The sequence below is a fragment of the Elephas maximus genome, chromosome 20 (genome assembly GCF_024166365.1).
Source record: "Elephas maximus indicus isolate mEleMax1 chromosome 20, mEleMax1 primary haplotype, whole genome shotgun sequence".
NCBI classification, from domain to species: Eukaryota; Metazoa; Chordata; class Mammalia; order Proboscidea; family Elephantidae; genus Elephas; species Elephas maximus.
The window spans coordinates 50,010,766-50,024,440 of NC_064838.1; the positions used below are offsets into that span (position 1 = coordinate 50,010,766).

The following is a 13,675-nucleotide window of genomic DNA, read 5'->3' on the forward strand; positions in this document are numbered from 1 at the left end:
GGGCAAATCTACTAGACCTCTTTAAAGTGTTAAAAAGCACAGATGTCACTTTGAGGACTGAGGTGCACCTGACCCAAACCATGTGATTTTCAATCACTTCACATGTGTGCAAAGGCTGGATAATGAATAAGCAAGACCAAAGAATAATAGATGGCATTTGAATTATGGTGTTGGAAAAGAATATTGAGTATGCCAAGAACTGCCGAAGAATGAACAAATCTGTCTTGGAAGAAGTATAGCCAGAATGCTCCTTTGAGGACAAGATGGTGAGACTTTGTCTCATGTCCCCTGGACATGTTATCAGGAGGGACCAGTCGCTGGAGAAGGACATCATGCTTGGTAAAGTAGAGCGTCAGCAAAAAAGCGGAAGACCCTGTATGAGATGGACTGACACAAGGGCTGCAACAATGGGCTCAAGCCTAACAACGATTGCGAGGATGGTAGAAGACTGGGCAGGGTTTATCTGTTGTACACAAGGTTGCTATGCATGGGAACCGACTCGATGGCACATAACAACAACAACAACAAAAATGTATTAAAAAGTCTAACAAATCTGTAAGAAAAAAAAATGGAATGAATTGAGAAGGCATATATCATTCTCCAGTAATAAATGCAAGTAAAAGGAAGCTCTATCTTTCAATTATGAAAATTGCAATGAAATTATAGTTCAATTTATAATACCCAATGTTGGTTAGCTTGCAAAGAAAAATGCTGTTGATGGAAGTGTGTATTGGGGCTCCAAAAGGACAAAATGAGAACACAAAGCCATTTCCGGTACAACAGCAAATGTGGGAAAATACATAAAGGGTGGCTGGAAGTCAGAATCGACTGAGGGCAACAGGATTTTTTGGTTTAGGTTTAGGTTTAGCCATATTAAAAAGTATGGAAGAAAAACTTCTGGAGGAAATAAAACACGTTAATAGTAATTACCTTGGGATAAGAATTTGGGCTATTTCTAGTCCCAATAATTTTTTGTATTTTCCAAAATTTCTATAATTAATATGATAATCAGGCGGGGGAAACATTATGTTGATCGATTAATCGGTGAATGGACGATGTCCGATGACTGAGCCAGTCCACCGGTTCAAGTCCCCTTTCAGCCGCAGACGTTTCGGGCCTTCTCAGATCTCTAATCCCGGCACCTATAAAATGAGGGGTAATCCACTAGATTACCTGGTGCCTTCTTACTGTAAAGAGCCCATGTTTTAAGGTTTCCCGGTGGAATCCGGGGCCAGGTTGGCTTTGGACCCGAAGCTCGCAATGGGCCAGCGCTGCAGACTCCCAGCCCTCCGCCCAGCCCTCCTGGAGGCGCGCAGCCGCACGGCAGCGTTTCCTTGTCTGCTGAGGGCTAGAGCTGGCACTCCAGCCTCCTGACAGCCCGGGACAGCGCTCTTTTTTCTATCAGTGTGAGGGTGTCGGTTCCATGGGCAAAAGGCCAGAATTGCGCTTTTATGTCATCTGAGAGTCAACGTCTGGCCACACCACGCCCTCCACCACCACTTTTCCAGATGTATTTCCCCAAATGTACCACTTAGGGAGGCTCCTACCTGCCTTATTACTAGAAAGCTTTGAATTTACAAACATCTCAGCCAACTCCAGGTTCCAAATATAGCTTAAATTCTCAAAGCAGCATTAAAATTAAATATATTTAATGAGAAGCTAGTTTCTTCTGCAAACCTTCATCTCAAGTACAATAATTTTTTAAAAACTCAAAAAAATCAATATATTTAGCTTTCATGCTTTAACCATAACCGTTGTCAAAGATTCTTGCAAAACCAATCCTAAAAATGGAATAAAAAGAGACACCTCGAGCCAGCCAGGAGTCGAACCTAGAATCTTCTGATCCGTAGTCAGACGCGTTATCCATTGCGCCACTGGCCCCGTGTTGTTGCTGTGCTCGCTGCAACGTCTCATCACTTCTTACCAGCCTCAATAGGCGGCGCCACGCCTGCGTTCCGTTTCTGTCTCAGCGCAGAGCGCCCCGCCTTTCTGTCGCAAACGCGCTCCACCAATCTGCAGGAGGTACGTCCCGGCGCTCGTTGGCGCGCTCCAATCCGCCGCGTCGGACAGTGCCGCCTCGCGTTCGCGAACTCGCGAACTAAGTTTGTCCGCGGCCGTATTCCGTCATCTCTCAGCGCGGGGCGGGGCGGGGCGGGGCGAGGGTGGACAGAGGCGCGGCGCGGCGGCCCCTGTACCCGGGTGACCAGGAGCGCCGTAGCCGAGGTGGCGGTGTGGGGCGGGGCGGGCCGAGGCTGCAGGAAGGAGGTGGCGGTGCAGGATGGCGATGGCGGCGACCGCCTATGAGCATCTGAAGCTGTGAGTTCTGCGGGCCGAAGGCCGTTGACAGAGGGGGCCTGAGATGCGGCCGGCGGGGCGGGACGGCAGGTGCTCGCGGCCGGCCTCGGGGAGGGCTCCTGGGCCCGGCGCGGAAGGCGGGTGTGGCAGCCCCTCGTCCTCGCCTTCGGTGCCCAGCGCTCCCGGCCCGAGGCCCGGCCGGAGGTGGACCGCCCCGCCGGCCTTTCTCCGCCCCGTTGGGCCTCGGCGCCCGCGGCGGGAGAGTGCAGGGGGGCCGGCGTCGCGATGCGGCGCTCCGGGGCGCTGCGCTCCTGCCCACTCTTTCTCTAGATGGGGGCGGCGAAATTCATCTGGACGGCTTCCTAGAGAAAAGAAGTTTTTTTCTTATTTAATGAGCCCATAGCTGCACTTTGGAATGCACAGATCGGCGGACCTCTCCCTGGTACAGCCTATCTAGGCAGCGATGCTTACCTGACCGGCTTTTAGGATGCAGAAAAATTTTAAAGTCCAGTTAGTACTCTTGAAGTCCTGAAGGTATTTACTTTGCTTTAAATTTTGTTCAGTTGCAGCACAAAGCAGGTTCTGGAGGCCTTGCTAATAGCCAGAGGTCAGTCTCGAGAATTTTGACACTGCAGATTGACTTTTCGGTAAAGTCAAGTTCTTGAGGCTTTGACAAATAGGCTCTGGTGGTCAGAGTTGTAAAATAGGAGTTTGATGGCTTTGGCTTGTTCTGGATAAATAAAAACATGTATTTCCCTTAGCATTACCACCAGCCCACCCTTTTCGTGCGTGTGTTATATCTTTAGCATAACTTTTACTCACTTCTGTGTGTTTAGTACTTTACCTCGCGGATATTGGAACATCCAGGTGCCATAATTTGGCAATGTCTTTGGCAGCAGAAGCAACTGTAATTTCTGAGAAGCTTATCCATCCCTAAATAAGTCAAAGTATCTTGGTACTTAGGTGTCAGATTTCCTTTGCAGAGAAATGAGGACATCAGAATGTGGTTTGGGTACTTCTTACGCTTTTCCCAGAACCTCAAGCTCACTAATGACTTTCTGGAAGGTTCATTGTAAAGTTAGGGATATAAAGTGGAGAGAGAGGTCATCTGCTTGACATCAAATATTCTGCAGAAAAGATGACGATTACGTTCCCTAGCCCACTCTGTTTACCGTAAATCTCTGTGAGACCTCCAGCTGCACACTTGCTTCCACATTTTCCCTTTGCAAGATGATCACCTTGTGAATGAATGAGTCCCAGTCCCTCTTTGACTAGGGTATTGGCAGAGCCAGTGTCACCTGTGCTCTGCTGGGTAATTTGGTTATTGTTGTAGATCCGATAGCCTCTGAAAGGGTTAGCGTGATCTTATACCACATCTCAAGTGTGTTTAAGGAATATGGAGCTTTGGCTTGATGCGGCCAAGCATTAGGTTACAGAATGCAGTTAAATCTTCCTGTGGCAAAGAGTGAATGGGCTAGAGAATTGGAGAATTATGTTCGTTTTTGAACGGCCAGGACACTAAATTTCACCAGTCCAGACATCAGAAAAAGAACAAAATGCTCTGTATCCACAAAAGAGAAAGGCAATTTGGCCCTTAAGTGGTGAGGACGATGTCTTTGTATTGATCTTTGTGAGAAGTGGAAACTAAACTTACTGGGATGAAAAAATATTTGGGTCATGTGAAAGTCATTCTTTGATTTGCTAGTCCTTAACCTTTTTCCCCTGAACTTTTTTTTGAGAGCTTCTTTAAATCCGAAGGTACTTTTTTTTTTTTTAATTGTGGTTTAAGTGCAAGTTTACAAATCAAGTCAGTCTCTCATACAAAAATTTATGTACACCTTGTTGTGTACTCCTAGTTGTTCTCCCCCTGATGAAACAGCACGCTCCTCTTTATTCAGCCGGCTTCTGTACCCCTCTGCCTTCTCATCTCCCCTCCAGACAGGAGCTGCCCACATAGTCTCATATGTCTACATGAGCCAGTATTACTCCTCACCAGTATCATTTTCTATCTTAAAGCTCAGTCCAGTCTGCCTGAAGAGTTGGCTTTGGGAATGGTTCCAGTCTTGGGCTAACAGAAGGTCTGGGGACCGTGACCTCCGGGGTCCTTCTAGTCTCAGTCAGAACATTAAGTCTGGTGTTTTTATGAGAATTTGAGGTCCGCATCCCACTACTCATCTGCTGCATCAGGCATTCTCTGTTGTGTTCCCTGTCAGAGCAGTCATCAGGTGTAGTCAGGCACTCTCTAGTTACAACTAGAAGATACAACTCTTTTACAACTTTGTTTTCTTTACCAAAGATTTTTGTGAGTTGAAGTCTCTCTGAGTTGGAGTCTCCTCTTAGTCTTTGTCTTTGGCTTTTCCTGCTCTAAGACCCTTGTTCAAGGTTTTCAGATGTAGCCTTTGAAATAAGGAGTATTCTTTAGGATGCATTTGGAAGTGGAAGTGGTTTCTGACCCCTTTAAGAATTAGTAGGACAAAGGAATAACTATTTTTTAAATGTGCCTAAAGATGTGTTTTAAGAAAAACCCATACAAAAGAGATAGTTTGATTAATTTATTATAAAGTGTTGCTACTTGGGTTCTTTAAGTGTTGAAGTACTTGAAATTTTAAGTAGTAGTTCTACGTTATCCAACACTCTCCCTGCAGTCCATTTACCCTGCTAGGAGGCTCACCTTTCTAATGTCCTGATTTCATCCTTACTCCTCTCTCCAAATCCATTGTTGAGTCGACTGTGACTCACAGCGACCCTGTATTCGATTTCCAGTCCCATCATGTTGGCCTGTAGGATCAGCCCACGTTTCTTGGCCATCTGTATTCTGGTTGTTGTTGGTTGCTGCCGAGTCAATTCTGACTCATCTAACCCCTAATTTTATTTCCCATAAACCAAACCAATCCCATTGGTATCAAATTGATTCCAACTCATAGCGACCCTATAGGACAGGGTAGAACTGCCCCCTTAGGATTTCCAAGGAGCGGCTGGTGGATTCGAACTGCCGACATTTTGGTTAGCAGTTGAGCTCTTAACCACTGCGCCACCAGGGCTCCTTATTTCCCATAACATTCCCAATTTTTTTTTTTCCTTTCCCACTTCCTCATACCAGACTTGGCTCGTGCTCTTCTAGCTCCACGTTTGGGCTCACCGTATTTTGATCCTTCTACCTTGGGCACGCTTTTTTTTTTTTTTTTACCTTGGGCACGCTAGTTAGCGTCTCTGAATCTGTTTTTCATCTGTAAAGTGGGAATGTTAACACTTCACAGGATTCTTTTAAAGATTGAAGGAGAGTATACATGAAAATACCTGGTGTACACGGATACCTCGTCAGAGAATCTGTTTTCTTTCCACATGTCGCCCTTCTCTGAGCTCCTGTAACTTTTAAAAGCTAGAATGCAGTTAATTCAAAATGAGGAATTACTGTCACAGGGTCTAGACACGAAATGTCCATATAATTTATACGTCCTGTCTCTTAGGATTGATTTACAGTGTATTTACTGTTTCATGGACAAGAGGACCGGAAGCTAGAATAATCAGTCCATAGTACTTTTTGAAGCCCTCTCAGTACCACATAAAATTGGTGAGATCTTAATGTATGCTTTCTCCAACCAGACTGCACATACCTAGGACGTGTTAGAAACGTCTTAACATTGATTTCTTCTCTAGTCCCACTCAGTACCTAGCATAAACAGAGCAGCTCTTTAGTGAATCACCTGAGTAAATGAGAAGAACTTTCCAGTACAGAACACCTACTGGCACTTCAAAAAGATAACAGTCTGGGGTAATTTGGAATGTATTCTTTTGAAGCAGCAGCAGCTTAAGCTATTTCATGCGTATTATTTTCCCAATGCCTCTGTGAGGTCTAGTGGTGCAGTGGTTAATAGCTCGGCTGCTAACCAAAAGGCTGGCAGTTCAGATCCACCAGCTATTCCATGGAAACCCTATGGGGCCGTTCTACTCTGTCCTATAGGATTGCTATGAGTCGGAACTGGGTTTTGGTTTGGTTCTGTGAGGCTGTAGGTTGACGTATACCATCTATCATTGTTGAAGACAGTCAGATAATTGCCCTTGGCCCCACAGGTCGCTCAGCCACATCATGGCAGAGCTGAACTTGGAACACAGGTGGCCCAGAGTCCGGTGATCTTTCCATTACGCCACATTATCCCATTTAAAACCTTCTTTTCTCTTATCAGCTTGCTCCCTCAGTCCAAGGACATGCCCAGTATACAAATGGATCACTTATAATTGAAAATAGTTGACATGTGCACAAGGGTTTTTAATATAGAAAACAATATTGATTTATTCAGAATTTAAAATTCACACTTTTTAAACTTTCAGGCAGTTCAAAATATCCTATGTTTGAGACACCATTTTGCCTTTTAAATCATTTGTGTAAACATGGATAATGTTAGACAACAACAAAATGGAAATTGCTAAGCAATTAAAACAGAAATGCCATACTGGAAGAATTTAAAGCATTTTTTTTTTCTTTTGAAAAGTGAGCTGAAACTTAGGTGGAAGGTAGAAAATTCTCTATAAACTGAATCAGGCTGCAGCTTCCCTCTGGAGCAGTACTGTTTTCTCAGTTAGGAAGTCACCTTTCTTCTTAAAAAGATTCTCATAGCTTTGAGGTCAGCGGGGCTACATGTGCTAGAACCCTCAGAGCAGATGTAAGCTAAGCTACATAGTGATGAAGAATACGTAGACTATCCAGAACAACGAACATTCAGTTATTCACACTGCTCTTTGTGGAGGGAAGGGTGTGGGCAACTGAGATTTCCTTATGAATTTGGGCACAGACAGTACAGGGTTTGTATCTAATACATGATGGCTGCTAGAGACTTGAGTGGGGGGTCCAGGCTAGTGGGCCCAGGTTGGTCCTAGGCTACATCAGAATCACTTGGTGTGCTTGTTTTCAATGCATATTCCAGAGCCCCACGTTAGGCCTGCCGAGTGAAAATCTTTGGGGGTGGGACCTGGGAATCTGCAAGCTTAACCAGCTGTCCTGGTAGGTTAACCAGCTGTCCTGGTAGTTCTATGCACTCTAAAGGGTATTTTAGGGCTGGATGCAACTGAATGAAGACCAGAGAATGCTGGTAGAAGAACTTTCTTTGGGGGACCTAGGCCGCTGAAAGATAAGATTGTGCTATGGATTAGAGCTTCAAATCAGGTGGAGTTTAGAGCTGGTCCTGTGAAGGAGTCTGGCCTTTGGAGAGAAGGAATCTTAGGGTATACGGGGAATAGGAAGCCCCATGGCCTGAAGTGGGTGGAAGCTTGGGATTTTGAGGAAGAAGATGGAATTGAAGTGTATTAGCTTCTTGGAAACCAGCTGGGATTGGGCTGGGCCCCGAGCTAAGCTGGGGTGAACTGAGGGCCCTAGGAAAGGCCCCCAGGAGGAGCTCAGTGCAGGGAGACTCAGCGGCCCAAAGGGAGGATGTATGGGAGCGGTGGGAATGCCTCTGGGTATGGGCGTAGTAGGTTCAGAGGACCCTTTTTGATAGCCAAACCTACTGAAATTTTATGCCTGTATGTTTTCAGCCAAAGATATATTAAATTTGATCATTGAGACCTTGATTTAATTCTTTATGTAAGATTTTTGAGCAAATACTTTTGCTAGTTTTATGACATGACTATACAATGTTTCTATGCAAATATTAATATTTTTGAATTGAGTTAATTTGAGTGTGATTTGACAGCATTTTGAGGAGGTCAGTTGTTGCCTGAAATATGAATGTTACATGGGGAAAAAGTATGTTTTCAGATACTAGAAAATCATAATGCCAACACTGAAAGAAAATGAAATTGTAATGTCTGATATTTGTACTATATTAAATGTAATGCTTTTCTTAAAATTTAACAAGGGTAGTAAAAAAAATCACTCCTAAGTGCTATTGAATCCTAGGTGGCTATACATTTAAATTAAGTATAATATCCAGAATTGCATTAGTTAAATTTTACTTTTAGTCCCCTCTATGTTTTAACCCCGTAATTGGGCAATATCCCTAAAAGCAAAATAGCCAACCAAAGAAAAGTAGTTAAATAGGAAATAGCTGTGATTTAAATATTATCCTACTTTGATATATCCCCCCAAAATGTGTGTCGTCTTAACAGTAGCCAGAACTCTGAGTGAATTTTGAATCCCCTTTTCTTGAAAATAGCTTGTCAATGTTCTTGTTCAGTTAAACAGTTAATACCTGTTGCACTCTGATTACCTCAACAGATAGTTTATGTAAAAGAAGTCCTTTTTAGTCAACAATATAACTTTGAATCTTACAGATTTGATATCAACAGCATAGTTAATGACCAAATATAGTTCTGGGCTGGGATCTCTTTCTTTTAACTTCTAAGGTCTGTTTCAAAAAATAAGTAACAGAATTTTATGGAAATGAGGGGCATCACACATCAAGGGCCATTCTTTTTGCAAAAGGGAAAGGGTTTTTTCTTAGATAGTTGTTCATGCTGAGCAACTCTTTTTAAAATTGTGCTTTAGGTAAAAGTGGAGCCTTGGTGGTGCAGTGGTTAAAAGCTGAGCTGCTAACCAAAAGATCAGCGGTTCGAATCCCCCAGCCACTCCTTGGAAACCCTATGGGGCAGTTCTAGGGTTGCTGTGAGTCGGAATCGACTTCATAGAAATGGGTTTGGTTTTTAGGTAAAAGTTTACAGAGAAATTTAATTTCTCATTCAGCAATTTATACACAGATTTTTTTGTGACATTGGTTGCAGTTCCTGCCATGCGTTAACACTCTCCCCTTTTCCACTCCAGGTTCCCCATGTCCATTCATGCAGTTTTCCTGTCCCTTTCTGCCTTCTCGTCTTTGCTTTTGGGCACGTGTTGCCCATTTGGTCTCATAAACATAACTGAACTAAGAGGCATGTTCTTCATGTGTGTCATTGTTTGTTGTATAGACCTGTCTAATCTTTGGCTGAAGGGTGAACTTGGGGAGTGACTTTAGTTCTGAGTTAAAAGAGTTTCCATGGGCTATAGTCTCGGGGAGGGGGGGATCCCTGGTGGTGTAGTGGTTAAGTGCTATGACTGCTAATCAAAGGGATGGCAGTTCAAATCCACCGGGCGCTCCTTGGAAACTCTATGGGGCAGCTCCACTCTGTCCTGTAGGGTCAGTATGAGTTGGAATCGACTCGACAGCACTGGCTTTGGTTTGTTTGGTTTTTATAGTCTCGGGGGTTCCTTCAGTCTCTATCAGATCAGTAAATCTGGTCTTTTTTTGTGTGTGTGTGAATTTGAATTTTGTTTTACATTTTTTTTATCGTTCAGTCGGGGACCTTCTATTATGATCCCTGTCAGCGGTTGGTGATGGTAGTTGGGTACCATCTAGTTGTTCTGGGCTCAGGCTGGTGGAGGCTGTGCTACTTGTGGTCTGTTGTTGTTGTTAGGTGGTGTCGAGTCAATTCCAACTCATAACATTGTGTCTTTGGTTTTGTTCATTCTCCTTTTGAGTAGCCTTTTGATTATCATTGAGTCTGTCTTCGGTTTCCATCAAGTTCTTCAGTTTCCATGTGTTTATTACATTGATAACTCAGTATGGCCATGTTGACCTTAATTTGGGAAAATATCCAGGGCAGTACTTGGGTTTGGTGACACTTCATAGGCTTTGTAATTGGAGAACGCACTGCTTCCTCTTTCACCTCTTGATATTCGTTACAGTATAACCTCAAATCCAGTTCAAAAGTTTTGCCCTGTCAACATCTTTCCTTAGCTAGAACAACGGAAACCAAACTTTAGAATTCTATTTCCTCTGTCACAGAGCCAAAGAAAATGTTAAGGGCCATATTAAAAATAGCTTCATGTAGGTGTTTGCGGACTAAACATGTTGCATTTTCTAAGAACATTGATTGAGCCTCTGCTCTTCTTGTGTGGGAAATACCAGGAAGAGTGGAACAAGCATGGACGTTCTTGTCTGTAGAGACTTTGTAGCCTCTTTGGTGGGGATTTAAAAACAAACAGCAACAAAATCATACACGCTAGCAAAAATTACACCACTGGGTGTTTACTCATGTATTCCACATGAGTATTTCTTGACCGTAAGTGCTAGAGTTGAAGTTAATCTCACCAGGTTTTGAAATGACATGTGGAGAGCATAAAACTTATAGAATAGAATTTAATATATAAAGACAGATCTACTTCAGATCAATTTTAAGGCCAGTTAAAGAGAGGTGAGAAATGGAAGGAGGGTAAGGAGAAGAGGAGGACACTAAGGGACATGTGGGTGTCCCTGAGTTTCGGTGGCACCCTGCTGTTCAGTGGGATTCTGAGCGTGTTACTTAGGATTGCTGTCCTTAGAAATGTTGATTAGTTGGCAGTCACTGTTCAGCTCTTCATTACTCCAGTTTTTAAGCCTGGTTGTCTTTAGGTGCCACCGAGTCGCCGTATACGACAGAGTAGAACTGCCCCATAGGGCTTCTGAGGAGCAGCTGATGGATTTGAACTGCCAGCCTTTTGGTTAGTAGCTGATCTTTTTACCACTATGCCTGAGATACCATTTTCAGTTGCATTATGAGAATAGCCTGGTGGCAGCACCAGCAACTTAAATTCTAGCAGTATCTCTCTGAGGGGGATGATCAAGCCAAGGTCCCAGAGCCCTTGGCGTACAATTCTGTCTTGATCCCTTATTACTCTTATTTTTGTGTTTTATTATTTTAAGATATTTTTGAAAATGTAATTTTTAAAAATCTGAGACACATATTTAAAAGTAACAGTCGACAAAGCTTATAGAAAACCAGAGCACCCATCCGTACTTCCAGTTCCCCCTAAGAAGCACCTACCTACTTTCAGCTTTAAAGCGATTTCTTCTGGCATTTACCCCATATTTCTAAACAACATGTTTTACTGCTGTTTCCTGATTCTTTTCTTTTTTCATTTTTAGTCAGCTGATGACTTCCTACTTAAGAAGATGAGGATTTAGCTTTTAAAATTCTCTTTTCTCCTCCTTTCCTCTTAGTATAGTAAAATATTCAGTGTTCACATTGTTATGGTTATATGGATATGGTTTAGGGCAAGCCCACAGTATAGTATTACTTTTTTTTTTTTTTTTACAAAAACATGGTTTTTCCAGGAGTTAAAAAGTACCTTTTTTTTTTTTTAATTTTCTTATTTTTTTTTGACGTACCTATCACTAATTGGTTTAAAATCAGAAAAGGTGTGTATCAGGGTTTTATCCTTTCACCATACTTATTCAGTCTGTATGCTGAGCAGATAATCCAAGAAGCTGGACTCTATGAAGAATAATGCAGCATCAGGATTGGAAGAAGACTCATTAACAACCTGCGATATGCAGATGACCCAACTTTGCTTGCTGAAAAGTGAAGAGGACTTGAAGCACTTACTGATGAAGATCAAAGACTACAACCTTCAGTATGGGTTACACCTCAACATAAAGAAAAGAAAAATCCTCACAACTGGACCAATAAGCAACATCATGATAAATGGAGAAAATATTGACGTTGTTAAGGATTTCATTTTATTTGAATCCACAATCAGTGTCAATGGGAGCAGCAGTTAAGAAATCCAACAATGTAATTCATTGGACAAATCTGCTGCAGAAGACCTCTTTAAAATGTTAAAAAGCAAAGATGCCACTTTGAGGACTAAGGTGAGCCTGACCCAAGCCATAGGATTTTCAGTCACCTCATGCATGCAAAAGATGGACTGTGAATAAGAAAGACTGAAGAATTGATGCATTTGAATTATGGTATTGGTGAAGAATATTAAATATACCGTGGACTGCCAGAAGAATGAACAAGTCTGTCTTGGAAGAAGTACAGCCAGAATGTTCCTTAGAAACAAGGATGGTGAGACTTCGTCTCACATACTTTGGACATGTTATCGGGAGAGACCAGTCCCTTGAGAAGGGCATCATGTTTGGTAATGTGGAGTATCATTGAAAAAGAGGAGGACCCTCAATGAGATGGATTGGCACAGTGTTTGCAACAGTGGGTTCAAACATCGTAACGATTGTGAGGATGGTGCAGGACCAGGCAGTGTTCCACTCTGTTGCACATAGGGTCGCTCTGAGTCGAACTGACTCAATAGCAGCTAACGACATCATCACTAATTAACCTTCAGTCTCTCTGACAGCAATAAAATGCACTCAGACATGTCAGGTAACTGTCAATTCATCTTCTTCTCAGACTCACCTTTGGGAGCCCTCTATCCCTGTATGCTTTATTCTGGACACATTATTGCTTAGGCTAATTGCACAGCTATTTTCCTGAGACCTCTCATTCACCATCATCGTGAGAATGGCTTTCACCTCTCTCCTGTTTTGGATTCCAAGTCTCTTTGTTGAATTACTCCCTCATTTTGGTGAAACACGCCTTTTATTCTCTCTAGGAAAAAGTGCAAGAGAGGTATCTTTTTGAGACATTGCATATTTAAAAATGTTTTCATTCCATTACTAACAATGCAGAAGAGAAACTAGGTAACAGGGAGCTCCTACAAACCAAACACCTGCGCTCATCCAAAGATTTCAGTAAAAGAGTAAAAAGATTACCTACAGATTGGGAAGAAGTTTTTAGCTATGACATTTCCGATCAGCGCCTGATCTCTGAAATCTACGTGATACTCCAAAAACTCTACTACAAAAAGACAAATAACCCAATTAAAAAATGGGCAAAGGATATGAACAGACACATCACCAGAGAAGACATTCAGGTAGCTAACAGATACATGAGGAAATGCTGATAATCTTTAGCCACTAGAGAAATGCAGATCAAAACTACAGTGAGATTCCATCTCACTCCAACAAGGCTGGCATTAATCCAAAAAACACAAAATAATAAATGTTGGAGAGGTTGTGGAGAGACTGGAACACTTATACACTGCTGGTGGGCATGTAAAATGGTACAGCCACGTTGGAAATCGATTTGGCACTTCCTTAAAAAGCTAGAAATAGAACTACCATACAATCCAGCAATCCCACTCCTTGGAATATATCCTAGAGAAATAAGAGCCTTTACACGAACAGATACATGCACACCCATGTTCATTGCAGCACTGTTTATAATAGCAAAAAGATGGAAGCAACCAAGGTGCCCATCAATGGATGAATGGAATACTGCACATCGATGAAGAACAGTGATGAATCTGTGAAACGTTACATAACATGGAGGAATCCGGAAGGCATTATGCTGAGTGGAATTAGTTGCAAAAGGACAAATATTGTATAAGACCACTATTATAAGAACTCGAGAAATAGTTTGTAAACAGAGAAGAAAATATTCTTTGATGGTTACAAGAGGGAGGAGGGAGAGAGGGAGAGGAGGGGGTATTCACTAATTAGATAGTAGATAAGAACTATTTTAGGTGAAGGGAAAGACAACACACAATACAGGAGAGGTCAGCACAACCGAAGTAAACCAGAAGCAAAGAAGT

The 13,675-nt window shown here is 42.6% G+C and overlaps 1 non-coding gene across 1 annotated transcript; it reads right to left on the minus strand.

The window, feature by feature from the left end:
- Positions 1-1,808: 1,808 nt before the first annotated feature.
- On the minus strand, positions 1,809-1,881 carry TRNAR-ACG (transfer RNA arginine (anticodon ACG)). Its single transcript has one exon. It is a non-coding gene; the product is annotated as a tRNA-Arg (tRNA).
- Between the last annotated feature and the right edge of the window lie 11,794 nt (positions 1,882-13,675).